We start from the raw sequence: 18,763 nt of genomic DNA, 5'->3' as shown, positions 1-18,763 counted from the left end.
ATTAAGGCAATTATAGAGGCTGCTGGCACTGTTTTCTGTTTTTTTCCTCATTCTTCCCACCTTTCCCCCATTCCCACCATCCCCTCTTGGGTTGCTTTCTCTCACTTTCAGTTTTTTTGGTCTCTGGACATATGCCACGATTAATGTAACTTCTGTCACTTTAACCGTGTTGGTCAGATCACCTTTTCGTCCCAAGTAAAGTTTGCCTCCTTGCCTGTCTGCTTGTCTCAGCCTTTAACATACTATACAACCCTTAAGTCTCAACTCCGCTACCTAACAGCATGACTGAAAGGTAACATTTATCAATTTGCCTTAAGTTCTTGGATCTCAAAGCATTGCACAGAGCTGAACACACACCCCTCAGAGGAAACCTTAACTGTCTTATGCATCCAGTTTTGATGCACAATCCTTCATGTTCAATCCTAGGGTTATAAAATCTACCAGTATGTATATCGTCATCAAACAGAGAGCTGTAAGTCAAACACCTAAGCCTCTAATCAGGTAACCCTCCCTCCAGTTTCCCTCCACCCCCGCACGCTGCATCCCTGCAGCCACTACTGCACTTTATCTCCCCTCAATTAACATCTTCTGAGCGAGCCTCTATTATCTTAACCACACAGAGCAGAGAGGTCCTCCGAGGAGACGCCGTGGAGGACGGCTGAGCTGTGGACAGAGGGCTCCCAGCCCTGCTGCTGCTGCTTCAATTCGCAGGCCTAATTAAAGCCCCAGTCAGACATGACAAACTGCAAGCAGAGGTGCTACAGAAACAAACAGAAGCGTTGCCTGCGCGGGTGCATGTAGCCCGGAGGATTCTCTTTGTGAGGATTATCTGCCAGAAACCAGCCACGTTCATGTCAGCGTCATGACAACATCATCTAAATCTCTTTTGACAGTTTGCTCAGTTTGATTGTGTTTATTTTCTTTTCTGTAAAGGCATTGCAGTGTCACAGCATCCAAGATAAATTATTCTCTATAGGAAGGAGACAATGCTAGCATCAAACAGCTCAAGGATTCTATAAAATATACAAATGTTAGAGGTGGTCATGCTTAAAGCTAATCTTTCTTTCTGTAAAATGTCCCCTTCTGCCCTGATTCATCTATTTGGTTGCCCTCAACAACTTCAATTTCACCCTATGAGGCCATCAAACCACCCATTAAGCAATCACGTTGCCCTCTTTGTCCTTGCTTCCACCTGACAATGGTGAGAGCTGGTGCTGTCCCCCCTCCAGCACTCTCACCATCGTGGACGTCAAGCTATTTGGCTGGCCCTGCACGCCACAGACTTTGGCTGGGCCAGACTATTAAGAGTATTCTATTACTCTTGGGTTAACCTGTCACACCTGGATGTAGCTATGTTTATTGTCCGGCTGCTGTGAAAGGGCAGGGAATAAAACTCAATCAGCAGGACAAACGACCACACATGCCTGTGTTCGTCAGAACGCGGGGGTCCACACCCACATGCTGCTGGCCCCTGCAGGTAGCCTTTGCTTCTTCTTTAAATGTGAGCTCCCAAGAGCTAGAGTGGGGTGTCAAGTTTTTCCCCTTAATCACGACTTGGAAAAGAGTACTATCAGGGATGAAGGAGCTAATGTATTGGCTTAAAATCAGGTAGTGTCACAGACGACGTGGGGAAGTGATTAAAGAAGCAGGCTAGTGATCAGTAAAAGACAGGGGTCAATCCCCTGTTGGGCAATTTGGTAGAGCCTTGGGTGAGGTACTTAGTCCAATGCAGCGGTGATAGACAATTGTGTCGGGGCATAACATGTCAAATCCAACTTCACCCTTTGTCAAAGTTCAAAGCAGGATGATGACAATGAACACTTTGGTTATTAAAAAAAATCATATCCTAATGAAGCACTGCTGTTCAATCTTCACACACCCATCCCCCCTTCAGCAAACACACCGCTTCTTTTTTTCATGGGATCCGTCAAGGGAGGGCCACAATTAAGTGACTAATTTGATTAGGAGATAATGCGAGTCCCACTTAATGGAAAGGACAGACTTCACAACACGGGCAGATTAGTTTGGTGGATGCCTGCTTATTAATTAAGACAGTTCTCCATGCCCATATTAAGTCAAATGCACAGATGCAGTTTTAATGGGTCAAAGTATGCACATGTAAGGCAAACGACAACAGGTATGTGCAAAACAGAGAGAGGAAACAACAAGATGACAAAGAGTGATGATGAAAACTAAAAAATGACCATATGTTTCAATCAAATTTGCAATAACTTCTACATTAAGGGGTTTAATAAACATTTGCATTAACTACACTTTTCCAATGTAATGGGTGGCAGGTCTTGCTGTTTCAACATTTAAATGTACTGATCTAAAAGTTCACTGTTTTGTGTTGTGTCCTCACTGTCATTGCAGACCATAAAAACAAAGTCATTATACTTGTTCACATAACCTCCATCGATGTCATTAAACAAACACAAAAAATGTTAAAATCCAATTTTTCTTTTGTGTTATGATCTGTGAATGAAACTGATACTTCCATCTCTGTTTGAAGATTTGTTACAAAATGCTGCAGTGAGACAATTAACACTGCAATGTTTTCTTTTTAAAGAAATACATTTTTAATATTTTTTCTCTTTGTAAAAACTCTGATAAAGTCAAACTTTTTGGCTTGTTTTAGTGACTTTAAAAATGACCCAACACAGACAAGAGTCCCTCAGTGACCACCATTTTCTTTCTGCCATCTCGAGTGACATTTCCATTTCTAAAGTCCAACAGATTTGTTTGGAACTCATGTCTCACATGGCCTAACGGTTGCCCATCGCACAGTAACAATAAGCCAGATAGATTTGCACTGTGACAATTCCTGACTCCCTGAAACGGTAAAAAAGGCCAACGAAAGCATGAGAGATTATTGTATTTGCAGCAGTCCTTGAGTTTGTACTCTGCGTCTGGTTGCCGTGTTCACCGCTGCAGTGCTCTGTCATTCCAGGCACACGGCACACTCCCAAGCGCTCTATTTACGGTGGCCGAATCCCCGCTGCGTGGAGCAGGAAGAGTATAATCTCCCAGCGGTATTCTGGGTGGTGAATCTGCCAGTGTTGTCTGTGCATACCAATGGCAACCTCACCTCTGTCTAAGAAGTTCTAATGTGTAAAGAAAAGAAAAAAAAACTGTGAGCCATTGAACAAATGTTGGAAGGAAAATGGCGGTGTCTGGAGAAATACAGTCATCCAGATCTTTACTATTCATTGTACTGTTTTCACTTTTGTGACTGCTACTTGAGCCACCTGCCTCTGCAGTCAGACTGTGCTGAATTCAATCAATCCATTGTGTAAAGCAGCCACATTTATGCTGAGTTTCTGCACACAGACACCTGCAGAAACATAGCTCCTTTTGAGTTTTATGATCATCTCAGTAAACAACCATATGAAGAAATTTCTTTTGTAAAGAAAAATGTTTCTGCAAACAAAGTTTTTGGAGGATGTAGGTTAAACTGCTTGGAGACTTACAGTCTTTGGGTTGCATAAAAAGAAACTACTCCCCAAGAGAAAACAAACAATTTTAAGAATCTGTTTGGAAAAAGCTTGAAGAAAATGAGTGACAAAGCTTTACAGAGACATGCGAAGAATAGCATCTGCAAACTTAGGTGACAGGTAACGTGCCTCTTGGGTATATGGATGTCTCATTGGTATGTGCTGTATGACAAGGTTGCTGCTCCTTTCTGATTATGATGTCTGCTGAGAGCAGGGCTAGCCCAGGGTGAGAGCCAAACCGACAAGGCTGCGATGGAGGGAAGATTCACAGAGCCTCTGTTCTCTCACCAGGGGATCCCCACATCATTTAGCGCCTCATGCAGATCGCTGCTAGTGGCAACACAGCCCTCTGGGCCCGGGGAATTAATGTAGCAAGCAATGGCAGAAGTGATTTATTAAAATAACACAGCCTGATGAGAGAGGTGCCAGGGTTGCTCCTCCTCAGCTCATCCCCATCTGCCGCGGAGGGAGGAAATGGAAGCCTATAGATGCTACACTGAAAAGCAATAGAGGGGAGACTGAGAGAGAAAGTGGACAGACACTACACAAATTGTGCAACAGTCCTCGCTGTCATTGCTTATTTATTTACCCTCTTTCCATTTGAGTCGGGCCTTGTATTAAATTGATCCCTCCTGCCGCGTTTTGCCTTGTTGAACAAGCGCAAAGCCCCGTTAAGTGTCTGTGAAAGGCTGGTGATTGTGTTTGTGGCGCCCCGGGTGTGCTGCAGCCGTCCGCTTCCCTCTATCTCCTCTGGACAGACGGGATTAGAGGCTGAAAGAGGGGCTGAATGACCCTCTTGGGTGGGGTGGATGTGTGTGTGTGTTGGGGCAGGCAGTGAGCAGCTTGGTTTAGAGCTAACACGCAAATACATAGTGACAAACACAAGCTCATGCACACACATTCCCCAAGTCACACATGCACAAAGAATTTCAACTTAGCTTACCCCTCCTCGACAGATGCACAGCCATCCACAGGCTTGGCAATGAGCAGAGCATGCTCTGGACCATCAGCTAACACAACAGATATGAATCCTCACATTGCTCATGATTCAAATACATCTGCTGTGCTGTTGAACATCTGCTGTTTATAATTTTACATTTAAGCTCAAATATTGCACTTTTAATTAGCTAAATGATAATTCCTGCTGATTTCAGTACTGACTGTTTACAGAATGGTTGCAGAAAGATGCTGAGCAGTGAGGAACTATGGAGACCAGATGTTAAGAGTTAAATTTATTCCCTAATAAAACTGCTGACAGTTATGAACATGGCATGATATCAAGTCTGATGTCCCTCCCACAAAAGGTTTAACCAGGTCCACTTGATACAGAGGACAATAACACCCTGCACTTTATTTCTTGTTGAGTTCTGATGATGCAAAGTGCAGGTGATTGTTCAAGGTGCACAAGACTGAGCTTAGGAAACTAGCATTACCAACATTAGCAGGGTTCATGAACAAACCTCTGAAGTTTCCTTTGTCAAGCTGAGTTCAATAACACTGTTCAAACAAGTTACATTTTGACATCAAGTTTAAACATCATTTCATTCAGGGACAGTGTTTGAAGATACATTTTCCTAAATTAATTATGACCCATGGCCAAAGGTAAAGGCAAATCAGTATTTTTTTTTTTCTGAATGGAACTCAAAGTAATTATTGGATCTACTTCTACAACTGAATGAGTTTTGGTTTCAGGCCCATTCAATAAGGCCACAACAGCTAAACGATGTAAGCCAAAACAACAATGGCTATGAATCAGTGAGTTTGAACTCAAATTTGGTGTGCTAATAGTTGAGAATCATCCCCAGCACACTCCAAGCACTGTACAATGCACAAAATCTTTGCTGGTGCCAACCCTGTTTGTTAGCAAAAACGTTCATGAACCATTGGATAGATTTTAATGAAACTTTCAGAAAGTAATCACTGTATGTACATCTACAACTGATGACTGCCACAACTAATCTGTCCTTGCCAATAGAAAAATATTTATAACTTACTCCCAATTACAAATAATTATAGACCTAGCACGTCTAAGGTAGTAGCTGAGAGTCATACTTAAAGCATTAACATGTCTCAGGAGATGTGGAAATCATCTTGAGTTTAACTTCATCATGAAAAGTGGCTGATGACGTGCATTAAAATATAAAATATTAACACATTCAACTTTGTTATGGGTAATTTATTTTTGAATTCATGTCAGCTAAATCACCTTTAAACCCATTAATTAATGTTGTTTTACTTGTTCCTATAGGAAGTTCTCTTCTTCTAATTGGTTTAAAGACTTATTTGGTTCAGTGGTCTTACAAACCATCTACTCTCACATCATCTCTGTGTTCTGGTGTGGTAATAACCTCAACATTGTCACTATTGTTGTCTAACATTTATTAGCTCCTTATTACTCATAAGCCAGAGTTGCATCCAGTAGAATATGCTTTCACCTAAGCGGTCTTACATTTACACTCATTTCATTTCATACATACATTACATTGTAGACATTATGCTGGTACTTGTATTCAGAGTGGCTTACAACACAAAGTGGAGTCATTTCCAAAATCTGAAATGTAAATTCTTGAAGATGCTAAGTGCAAAGGTTAAATTAACAGTGAACAGTAGAAAAAAAAAAACTCAGCTGAAATCTGTATCTTTTAAATGGATTGAGTAACGAATTCAAGCACACTGGATTTTTTGGAGGATGCTGGTAAAGTCTAGCACAAATTTTCCATAACTGATATCAAAATCTGGGATTTGAAGTGTTCTTTCTTGAAGAAAACTAGATGCCCAGGAAATAACTTTACATCTCAGCTCCCTTCAAATCTGCAGCGCACATCTCCCAGCATGCTTTATCTGATCCACGGATCCCCCCCAGGGGACGTTACTGTACAGCTCCCCCGTCAAAGCAACGGAGCAGCACTCATTCACATAAAAGAGCACACTTTGAATCCATTCAAATCAGATAATTACAATGCTGGGCACCTTCCTTCGCAGGGCAGATAAGCAGAGAGGCTCGGGTCGACATTTACATCTCATGCACCTCATCAAACACTGGGTCTCTGTTGTCATGTGTTACATTTGAATAAAACAAAGTTTGAATTTTTAAAGCAGTGAGAAAATTCATCAAACCTGCCGTCTAGTGAGGCTCCCGTCTCTCCAAGCAAATAACTCTTGGTTACCTTATTCAAACTGAAAGTGGCAGGGCTCAAATCAAATCAAGTCAAATCAAATTGTGCTTGAATGAAAAAGTAAGGAATGGAGAGGGACAGGAAAAGGGCTTGAAAATGGTCACATTTTCTTAGAGTTTAAGTCCTCTTCTACCCTTTAACAGCTTCAAGCAGCAATTTAGAATATAATGCAGACGAATTCACTCATAGCTCACTTAAAGCAGCGGCCCTTTTATTAAAGTGAAAGTCAAGTGGGTAGGAAGGCAACCAGGTCATTGCAAAGAAAACAAAGATCAGTGAGAGTTTTATATACGAGCCAGTACCTATGACTGATGAAAGAAGTATGTTAGAAAACAAAACTCTGTATAGGACTAAGAAAAAGAGAGTTCATGCTGTAGAAACAATGCTAAAATTAATGTTAACATAGGAGTTCACACGATGAACAGATCCAGACGGAAAGTGCTGAACGGAGACAAAGACAGAATAAGAGAAGACCACCTTGATTTGTGGAGAGTTCTTCTGCCTTCAGCCTGAACTTTTGTGGCAAAGATGAAATAAAATAACTATAGGTTACCATAGCAATAGCAGCGGAGAATATAACTAAGTATTATGAGAAACGGGGGGATAGGTGTATGTCGTGGTGGGGGGGGATCCAGCTTTTATCTGTCAGCCACAATGCTCCATCATCAAAGCTCTTCTCCACTTTCAGGGCCAAGTCTGAGAGACACCAGTAGATCATTAGTCTCCAGTGAAGGAGAGTCATTTATCCAAGTTTTTTGCTTCTTCTTTTCTACAAAAGTTGGAAAGAGTAAAAAAGGTTTACAAAAAAGGAGGGAAGAAAAAAAAAAAAAAAAAAAAAAGAGTAATCTCCCCCCCCCTTCGCCAAGTCAATTTCTCTGGGCACTAACCCGGTTCCCTTTGGGCTACCTGTGCAGGTATCCAGCCTGCGGTGTGACGGGCTCCTCTCTTTGTGGAGCACTGGCCCTTTGCAGCACATCAATACACTGAACTTTTCCTGCCGAGTACCTGAGCTCTCCTGCATGACCTGCTCCTCCTTTATCTATTCTGTTTAAAGATACCAGGAGCAGGAGGAGCTTGATTACCTCCTGGGACACCCCCGCTCCTCTTTAAGTTTGCCAAGTGAGAAAGTCCTCAGAAGTTTGTTGACAGATCTCTGCTGCGGCAGGAGGCAGCGATGGACATGGTAACCTTGGCTCTCCAAAGGACAAATGGGGAGTTTTGAAAAGATCAAGCAGAAGGAATTTTGTTTATAAAGAAGACAGACAGGAACAGGATGTTACAGGGAAAGCAGGTGTGTTTGGAGGAAAAAGATACAGCTAAGGTAACTTACACAAGATTAATTTATACATTTAAAGGTGTGATAAAGGTAAAGTATAACAAAAATTATTTGTATGTGATGAGGAGGAATACAAATGAGAGCCTAAAGGTGAAACTGTGGGAAGCACAACTAAAGAAACCTAAATGCATTAAAATGGGTAGTTATATTGTTTTGCTGTTTTAATATATGAACAAATGACGCGCTAATGTGCAGTCCATCAAGGTTCCTTAAAAATACAGAAAATAAAAGGAAAAATGTTACGTAACTCCTCGTTATGCCGCATTACTGCAACAATCTTTTGGGTGGTGTAAAGTCTTCCTCTTCTCTTTGTGTCTAATTGTGCTAACTGCCGTTACCCGTGAGGATAAAAAGGCTTACCTGCTGAGCTCTGAAATCACTTTTTTGTTACTGCTTCGGATGTTTGCATCTCATTCCCTGGATTTTAACGCTCTTACTTGTTTTAAACCCATTTTTTGGAGTAGTTCAGTGATTATTATATCCTAACTTTTGAACCACATTGCATGATCATGTAAAAAAATAAAAATGTAATGGAACAGAGTTTGGCAAGAAATCATGAAATAAATTTTAGGAAGAGTGAAAGAAAAAATCAGAGTGAGCTTTTCTTCTCAAAAAAGAAATAAAATTATTAAGACAAGAAAGCTTGTCTACAAACTCATAAATATGGTATTGACAAAGTTTATTTGTATATTCTTTTGTTGTCTAGATGAATTTTCTTAGGCAGTTGTGTTTGATAATTTACAAACCTTTCATTTCTGAAAGCTTTGAACTCAAAGGGATGCAGCGCTTTCGCTAACATATATGCCATTTATTGAAGGAATGCATATGAAAACTTTCAACTAAAGATCTCATGCAATCTGTTAGCGTTCAAATTCTGAGATGGTAATTCCTCTCAGTTACTCTCTCACCCAATTTTAGCAAAATATTTATCAAATCAAGTGAATTATGGGTATTTTTGTGTTTGCTAAGGTTGATTAGCTGTGGCAGATATCTTTTTTAAATTGTGTTGGCACACGTTCCTGTTTAAGAGAAGTCAGATTGATATTGTTTTTGAAATAATTGTTGGTTTAAAAGAAAGATAAATGTTATGAGTTAAAAAATGTAAAAAGTTTAGGAAACAAATGAGATGTGGGTATTGTTGTTTAGAGGGATCGGAGTTCTCCTAGTCACCCAGTCAAGGATGAGGTGTAAAGGATTACATGCAGTTCTGAGGAATTTTTTATCTATTTCTAATGTAGAGTGTAGTTTGCAGACCAGATGATAAATACACTGTGTATGTAGTCACCTGTGTAATGGATCCATGTGTCAGGGCGAGACGTTGAGGTGTTTCCTAAGGAGCGCTGTGTGTCTCCAGGCCTTCATGACAGCCAGCTGGTTGTATAAGAGCGTGCACGTGTGTGTTTCTGACTTTGTAGCTGCTGGTCTCCACAGGTACACAGGCCATCGATCACATGGTGGGACCATTACACACAGGCAGGGGTGGAGGTGGATAATGCTCCCACCGCTGCCACCAGTGGGGCCTCGGCTGCTTGAGGGTCAAGCGTTTGGCTGGCCAACGGTAATCAAGCCGACAGCGGGCTGCCTGTCTGCATGATGGATAACGTCACCAACACTCATCTATACACACAAGCATGGCTCACATGCACGTCTAAAACATTTTCACAATGTCTAAAACATTTTCCGTGCAATGCAAAATTAGGTGTCTATTTAATTTTTTTAATCTGAAAAAAAAATTGGAGAAAAGAAAAATAGTAACACTTAAATAACTTTACCAAGTGAGTGAATAAATATTCAACACCAAGCAAAGGCAAAACCACACCAACAAGCAGAATATTTTGAAAACCATGTTTCTGCACCAAAGCATTAATGAAAAGTTTACAATGGAATAAACGCACATCAGTGCCACCAATAATAATGTAAATTTACCTCCCTTTTTATTTTTACAACTCAGCACAGAAAACGTCTACAACAAAAAGTACAAAATCATCGTTTTGCCATTTTCATTTTTTTTTCCATGTTATCCCTCAAAACTTATGAGCAATAATACAGTGACCTCATTAATTTCAAACTAGAAAATGAGATAAAAACAAGAAGAGCCTTTTTACCACGAGTTGCACAACTTGCTGAAGAGCGAAGGCTCAAAATGGGCGAGTTAAATATAAAACCACTCCTGTTAGCTGCGAGCCTCCAGAGATTCAGCGCCGGGCTCGTCAGTGACAGCTCCACCTGTTCAACACCTCCACCTTCACCACTCAGAAAGACACCTCAGACCAAGAGGTATGCACAACTGCTGAGCAAACATTCCCAGCTCATTCTAGTGGATAAATCTCAATCACTGGTTGCATCCAGCTGCGTTCTGTTGTCCTAAGCACATAAAGATGACCCTGGGAAGGCTTTTACAGTCCAATTAAGAAAAAGCATGGAAACAGTGGGCCAGAGACAGCAACACACTTTGTTTAATTTAAGCCAGACTGTACGAGCTAAATTTCTAATAAGGCAAAGTACTCAACATCCATGCAAACAATCTACTTTAAGTCAAAACATCTGCTTTTGAAGCCTCCAAATGGCAGGTGGAAGACAGCGCAAAAGGAAGCGGGTGAGACACAGATGGGGAAAAGAGACAGAAAGAAACGAAGACAGAAATAGAGGAGAGCAGATAAAGAGGGGAGAGGATGTGGTGAGGAAGCAGAGCGTAGTAGAGCCGGCCGCTGGGACTGTGAGGAATGAGCTGGCTGTGCTATAGGAGGCCTTAATGAGCATTCTCTCTAAACCCTGGAGAGTCTTCTCTCCAGCTCTCGGCCAATCTCTGTCTTTTCTCACAGCTACCAACGTACAGACTCTCAAAGCCAGTCGCATGGTAGTGTATGCACAGATGCATGCAGAACATAAGAAAGGCAAACATGCACACAATCGGCACTCGCTGGAGAGTGTAAATTTGTCCAGTTATAATTCACTGTCACCTCTGCAGGGCACACAGTCGTTTAAATCCTCTCTCATAATGAAACAACATTAACAGGCTACGTGACACAATTCTCTCTGCTCCTGCAGACAACGCTAATATCTTGCTCTATTTCAATTCCATTGCATTAAATTGGTACAGTGAAGTCAGCATGGATCCTAATAAACCAATAAACACCTCAGATCCAAACAAAGAAGTCTGGCAGCCTTGCTCAGATAATAGCCACTTTATACATTAGCAAAAAAACTGGAACAATAATGGCTTCCTACTGTAGCTCTGTTTCTTTCTCTGGAGACTAATGTGCCCTTGATTCTCTCTTGACTTATCACTTCTTGCAGCTGTATTTATGGATGTTGGAGCTTGACAGACACAGTAAGTGTCTGTGTGCAAAAAAACTCAGTTTTTATCCTCTACCTTCTTAAAATCAGTCCTTTATTTGGGGAAAATGGCTGAATGACAAGGTTTCCCACAATCGTGAATTATGACCAAACGTGTGCAGGCTTGAAAAATGGAAAAATGATGAACAACAAGACAAAAAATTCAGAGGGAACAAGTTACAGAGGTGACAGAAGCGGCTGTAAATCTGCTTCTGGGACAGGAGCAGGAGATTAGACTGTGGCGCAATCACAGGAGCGTGTAGGTGTATCTTTTGTGTTTATTTTTTGTCATTTTGTGTGCATAGCTATCTGCTGAGAATGAAGAGGAGGAAACCTTAATTTAACAAAATTATTAGACCTCTTTGTTGTCTCTCAATTCTAGCCTGTAGTGGCTCTGAGGCTGCTGTCCCTGAGCTGGCCAGAAGTTGGAAACCATCCAGAGCCTCTGAACGACTCACTCTCATTAACTATTAACCAGTGACTCAGGCCTTAAATCATCTCGGTGGTCCCCAGCCTGCTGACCCTGCTGTGGCTGGTGGAGGCAGCAGTGAAGCGCCGTTTCATCAGAGCTGGCTCGCCGGACACCCCGCTGATTTAATGGGCTACAATTACACTGCTTCTGACACAATATACAGCAAACATTTATAGATTTCCTTCACTTCCACTCCACAGCCAACAGCGCTGATGCATTTTTCCCTCTACCAACCTGTTTGACAAGCAGAGTGTTCATATGACTAAATTACATGTTGTATATTCAGCTCTGTGCTGACCTAGAGGCCAGTGCAAATGGTAAATGTTATGTTGCCTGAGGCGATTGCACCATGGATGCACCATATGCAGTGTGAGCATACGATTCCGTAGCCCATCACTATACGTGCTATACCACACAGCTGCTTATGACTTATTTTAAATCCTGGAGGAGGACTGAAGACAGTTAAGCAAGCAGCTAAAGCAATGAGGAACTAGTGGAACCATATGGCTGACCTGCTATTTATGTACAACTGGTCTGATTAAGTCAGGGCTGGAGGCCCCAGAGTACAGCACTTAGTTGATGGTGACTGGAATGGGCCACTAGGACACCGCCACACCCAGTCATGCACAATGGAAAAGAATTAGACAATGTTCCCTCGAGAGTGCTGCCTTGTTTTTGTTCCTTCATTAAACAAGACATGCTAACGTACGTCTTACTGTAAGTGGATCACAACCGAGATACTGCTCAGAGCTCTGGGTCTTCATCAATCATAGCGAGGATGTTTATTGATTCTTTACGGACTCATTGTGACATCCAAAATGTGACACATCTTTATTCTGGTGTTGTAGAAGAACACAATTGATGATTTCAAAGTTTTTTGTCAAAGTGTCCCAGTAGCTGATACACAACTTGGATTTGCCAACCATATTCAAGTTTGTTTGGGAGGAGTCTTTGAAACACCATGAAAACTTACTCCTAACAAATAATTCTGTCAAAGATTGATGCTAAATGCTTTCCCCCTACCCTGAGACCAACAACCAACTGTCCCCTAATCATGCTAATATGGAAACTTTTTTTTGAATGCTTGTTCATGAAAATGAACGTCTCTGGGGCACAACGCAGCAGATCTGAGTTTGGTTCATCATCAGTATTTCCAGCAAAAGGAAGAAATAATCAGACAAAAAAAACGATAATTTTGTTATGACTTCATATTCATTTGTGTGGTTTTCTGTTTACATTTGGTTGTAGTTGGCAACGTGGTGCTTCTTAGGAACATTTATCTTAATGGCGACAATACGTGTGCTTTTCCAAGAACGACAATTCAGAATATGTGTTGTAAGAAAGCCCTGTGGGCATAACACCAGACCAATTTCAATTACTGAAAAAAAGCAGAGATGTGAATGATGGTTCAGAGGTCACAACCAGGCTAAGAAATAATCCCATTAGCTAGGGGAGAAAAAAAAATATCATAGAAGCAGAAGCTAGAAACCTCATTTAAGAAAATACCCTTAAGCTCAGGCGAGAATGTAGAAAGAGAAATGAGGCTGTCTTATAACTTTAGCACTTTAGGGAAATGCACTCAGTAAAAATGGTGAAATTAGGCTGAAATGAAATTATGAAAGTTCACCTAAACCACCGATGTTCAACTTGGCAGTAAAGTAGACCTGGCTTTAAGAAAAAATATTAATTTTTTTGACGGGATTATTTGGAAGAAGAAAAAGAATCTGCCAGGATCTCATTTGGGAACTCAAGAAGTGTGAGCTTTTCAGAAAGAAAATGTGAGGCAGAAGAATTCAAACCTCAACATGAGCTGAGCAAAATTCTGACAAAGTGACACTGACCTTTGTGTTCTCCATTAGCCAGATTTATCTCTGACACTCTGGAAAAGAGTTAATGACTCAAACCAGGTTTGTAGTGGGAGGAAACCTGCTGGGTTAAAAAAAAAAAGAAGAAGAAGAAGAAGAAAAAAACGGCCTGTAGGAGATGGCCTGCAGGCATGTAGGAGGCCTTTGTGCCAAACACAAGGCCTGAATCGTCCACGCCACCGCACAGTGACAGGAAGAGGGAAGGAGATGAGATGCCGGGCCTGTCCTCCTACTCGGTACTTCCTGAGATGAGTGTGCGCTCTCACATCCTGTGAGGAAAATATATACTGTATAGGTCTACTGTAAACAGAATGCCCCTGTGCAAACCCACTGCACTTGTGTGTGGTGTAATATTTCTTTGAGGGTTGTTTGCTTGCTCTCTGGGTTTTGTGTAGTGGGCAGTGTGGATGTTCCAGGAGCAAAGCGGTGTGGAGGCAACCATGGAGCAGACATGGCCTTTGGACCAGACGTGCCGTGTGGGTCTGATCCACTTCACATCTTCCCCATAACCCCACCACACACACACACACACACATACAGCAGAAGAGAGCCCAACTTGGCCCTTGATTTAGCACTGTGGGTGGCAGAAGCCAGAAGACAGGAATCTTAAAGGAATAGAAAATGGTCTGACCTGTCTGTCATCTTCTGCCTTACAGATTTTTTTTTTCTTCCCTCTACAAACCCTTGAGCTATACTGAGTATGAAACCACCGCATTACTTCTTGCAACATATTCTCATTCCCAACCCATCACACACTGACACTTGGTCAGAAGCCCTTGGCATCGAATTTCAACACACTGGCTTTCCATTTATCAGTGTTCAGTGAGCTGGGCAGTGATCTGCATTTTTCTGGTTAAGATGTATACAAAATTATAAAGTCTTTATTCGGAGGTAATAACAGAAACCTTAAACAAGCAGATTCAAATGTAACTTTTTTGTGGAGCTTTCTGTTTTACTTTTGGTAAAATTTAGGACAGCATGCCCCTTTGACAACAGCAGCCTCGTTACCAGGCACATGTTTGCCTTCAGTTACTATGGCGATACATCCAGCAACAAAATTGGAATATGATCTCATGACAAATTTACATATTAACATACTTGTGTTGGAAAAAATGACTAAAATGTTCTTGATAAAATGTCATTAAAAAAAAAAGAAAATGTTTTGATGTTGAATGTTTTTAAAAATAGATATATCAGCATTAATCCGACATACACTCACCTGCCTTTTCAGTTGCTTATTAAAACAAATAGCTAATCAGACAATCACATGGCAGCATTTCATCTAAGCATCCAGAGGTGGTGAAGATGACTTGAAGTTTAAACAGAGAATCAGAAATGAGATGAAAGGCGATTTAGGTGACTTTGAACGTGACATAGCTGCTGGTGCCAGACAGAGAATCATCAGATCAGCCAATGTTTTTCTAATTTCCTATTGTCTAATGTTGGTGAGCCTGTGTAAATTGTAGCCCTAGTTTCCTGTTCTTAGCTGACATGAATGGCACCCGGTGCGGTCTTCTGCTGCAGCAGTCCGTCTGCTTCAAGGTTCAGGGTGTTGTGTATTCAGAGATGGTATTCTGCAGACCTTGGTTGTAATAAATGGTTATTTGAGCTACTGTTTCCTTTCTATGATCTCCAACCAGTCGTCCACACAACTGCTGCTCACTGGATTTTTTTTTTCTTCTTTTAGGCCATTGTCTCAAAACCTTAGAGATGGTTGTGCATAAAAATCCCAGTAGAGCCGAAGTTTCTTAAACAGTTAGGGAAAAAAAGAACAACTTGCAAACAAAAGCTCTGAACATGTATTATCAATTTTTTACCAAAGTTAGTCTCTTAACCAGTTTGAATCCTTTGTGCCAGGGTGACTTTTGCAGGGGGATAACTTGAACTTTAAGACAGATTTTAATGAGCTAACTCATAATATGCAGACACTGAGCAGTGAAGATGAAATATTTAATGATTACACCTTAATTTCGTTTGTATTTATCGGTTATTGCTGAATGCACAGTATGAAATCTGAAAGCAAAAGATTTGACAGAATGAGATAATCTTTATCATTTAATCAGATTTAATCTCACTGTTGCAGTGTGGATTTAATGAGTTAGATCTGATGGCTACAAAACTTCATTTGAAAATAAATATTAGGAATTTATTAGAATCTCTGAAACAACTTTCATGATGGCTAAGCTATAGCTTAGTCAAATTCACAGATCGAGCTAAAGTTTGATGTGGTTTGTACCTAAGAGTTAATAACAACATCCTCCAATTATTAATGCATCTTGTGCATCAGTGCTCTCTCCATCACTTTTACATGAGATTGTGCACAAAATCATTGACAAGGTTTGATCAAAATCAGCATAAGATGATCTTATTCTAACATTAAAGCTGAGAAGGTGGTGGGGGATATACAGTACATCCCTTCAAGGAATACTATCTCTTCAATTTTTGTCACGTTATATGAACTTCATTTACAAATACAAGTAGGATTTTTTTTGCTGTTAGTATTAAAAACCACAACATAAATATTGGATAAGGTTATCACACTTTATAGAACAACAATTCTGATTTTAGGGAATTATGTAACCTTCGAAAAAACAACTTGGACTCCTGTTTTCAATCTCAAAATGTTCACTGACCTTTTGAGCAGATAAGCAAACAGAAACAGCACATCTATTAAGAATGCACCAACTTTCTCCATCACTCGACATACTGCAGAAGAGCAGCCATGACAACACACACTCACACACACAAACCATCTGGCGGGACTGCTTGAACCGCCTCCGATCTTTTCTCCTCCCTCTGACAGCTGGTCTGAAAAGACAATTTCAAAGGCTGAATATTAAAGGTTCGGAGAGTCACTTTAATCTGATTACCTATTGGCTGCAAATCACCGCGCAGGAAACTATCGACCCACAAGAGTGGAAAAAAGAAGTAAAAATACATTGAGTGCACATATTTTGACAAATGTGATGATAAATGGAAGTTAACTGGTGGACAGAAAATAAGTGTAGCTGTCCTTTTTAGATGGGAAAAAAAATAAAAAAATTCCACGGGTGATATTAACACTATCCATCACTTATGTGTCACCATTGCTCATGCATGATCCATCAGTCAGATTAGTTATCATGCAGCTTCTATAATAATGTTTACTGATGGTGCTCCCAATAGAAGAAACATATTACTGCACTTTATCAAAAGCATTAAAAAGTACAGATGCATCAGAAAAATAAATATATATATATTTATATAAAAGATGCTGAGATGGCGAGTGGTTGAGTTTACACTACGTGCACTTCAGCTATCCAACCATCATCGCTGTCATCAATCATCAGCAAACTGACATCTTTGTGTCATAAATACAAAGCATTCAAATCATTTCTTAGTTGTCAAATGTTGAAAAAATAGTCGTATCATTTTGGGATCTTTTGATGAAAACAGTCTGAATGTAACATTATGTTTATACTGCAAAATTTGGGAATGAAATGCTACTGATATTTGATGGCGTTAACGTTTTTCCTTTTCGTTTTTTTTCCTGATTCTCAATAATGAGGTCAGCTTGATGCTTAGGACTAATGGAACTAATTCAACTTTCCTAGAGTCATATTTTGAGGTTTTGTTTGGCTTATTCTTTAGTAAAGAGACCAAAAAAAAATGATTTTGCTGTTGGTGTCGAACATTGCTGCAAACCTCCGATGCTGAAATACATCTTGTGGATAATTAGGAGATGGGAAGTGTTTTCACTAACAGCGAAACTTAAAGAATCAGTAAAAAGAAAAAAGGTCTGTCCTGTTCTCACAAACAGGATTTTATTTATTTTAGGATAGATAGATGCAAACTGCAGCTTGGAATCAGTAACTTCTGTGCTTGTGTCATTAGCTGCTGATATTGAATAATAGTTATAAGTTAAATCAAAGTTAGCCATTACTAATAGTTAACAGTAGGGGTGTAACAAGAGAAGTTACTAGGTTCACAGGACTGAGCAAGACATAATCTGAACAATAGTTAAGACAAACGTTTTGTTCTAAATTTAACTACCAGGCATCTCTCATTTGATTTCTCATGAGCCTCTTCAGACCTTTGAGTGACCTTTGAACTAAGGGGGGAAAACTCATTTTCACAAGGGGATAAAGTTTTCTTGAAAAAAAAAAAAAAAGAACAAATTGGCCATGTCCTTCAGATTTAGTCAAATATTCCATACAGAAACATTTTATCAGTCAGAATAAAGAGTTTACAGGGAATTTCATCTCCACTTCACCTCAGTGTTGGAGTCCTTTTCCTCTTAACTCAAACAGAAAAACAAGAGATTCAAACTTTATTTTCTCATCCTCAGAGTTGACAATCCCCATGTGAGCTCAACATTAATTTGGTTGTGTTTTAAATAAATGAGCAACAGAGACTCTGCAGGAGAAGCAGGGAAAACAGAGTCAGGAAGCGTGGTCGAGTGTCCGACTCGTCTGAACCGCTACCACACAGTTTCAAGTGGTGGGAACATCTTTGGTAACGATTTCACCAGACAAAGTCAGAGGACAGTTTTCAACTCGACCAGAAATCTTGTGGCACAAAAGCTCATCAAACCCATAGTTCTAAGCACGTTAGCTTTGAAAAAGCTCCTTCTACTAATTGAAGCAGTGTAAGAAGTGACAAAAGGAAACCAAATACTTATGTAGTGTTTCTGCTGTTTTCAGTTTTGCAAACATTTATTTACACAATGATTGTTTTCACGTTTTAAGAAGAATGTTGGCTGTGTTTTAGTGCCATAGTAAATGGTAAATGAACTGTACTTATATAGCGCCTTTCTAGCCAATCAAGCCACTCAAAACACTTCACAACACAATCTGTGCCCTCATTTACCCACACTCACATTTACACAGCACTCTACTACATCTCTACAAAGCAAACCTGAATAAATCATTCTATGGAGTCTAATCAGTGCTTTAAACTCCACTCATACAACGACACACAGAGGCAGTGAGGAGCTCAGCGTCTGGCCAACATGTGACTGCTGCCAGGAATCAAACCTCCAGGTATCTCATTGGAGGATGACTGCTCTAACCACTGAGCCACAGGCGCCCCCATAGTCATAGTCT

At 40.4% G+C, this 18,763-nt stretch overlaps 1 protein-coding gene across 7 annotated transcripts in view; it reads right to left on the bottom strand.

Annotated features, from left to right (window-relative positions):
- Window positions 1–18,763, bottom strand: part of rbfox3a (RNA binding fox-1 homolog 3a) — a 562,538-nt gene that overhangs the window by 285,754 nt on the left and 258,021 nt on the right. The window lies entirely within an intron of this gene.

This window comes from Kryptolebias marmoratus, linkage group LG12 (genome assembly GCF_001649575.2).
Source record: "Kryptolebias marmoratus isolate JLee-2015 linkage group LG12, ASM164957v2, whole genome shotgun sequence".
NCBI classification, from domain to species: domain Eukaryota; kingdom Metazoa; phylum Chordata; class Actinopteri; order Cyprinodontiformes; family Rivulidae; genus Kryptolebias; species Kryptolebias marmoratus.
The sequence above is the reverse complement of the archived record's forward strand: the minus strand, read 5'-3'. Positions and strand labels throughout refer to the sequence as shown.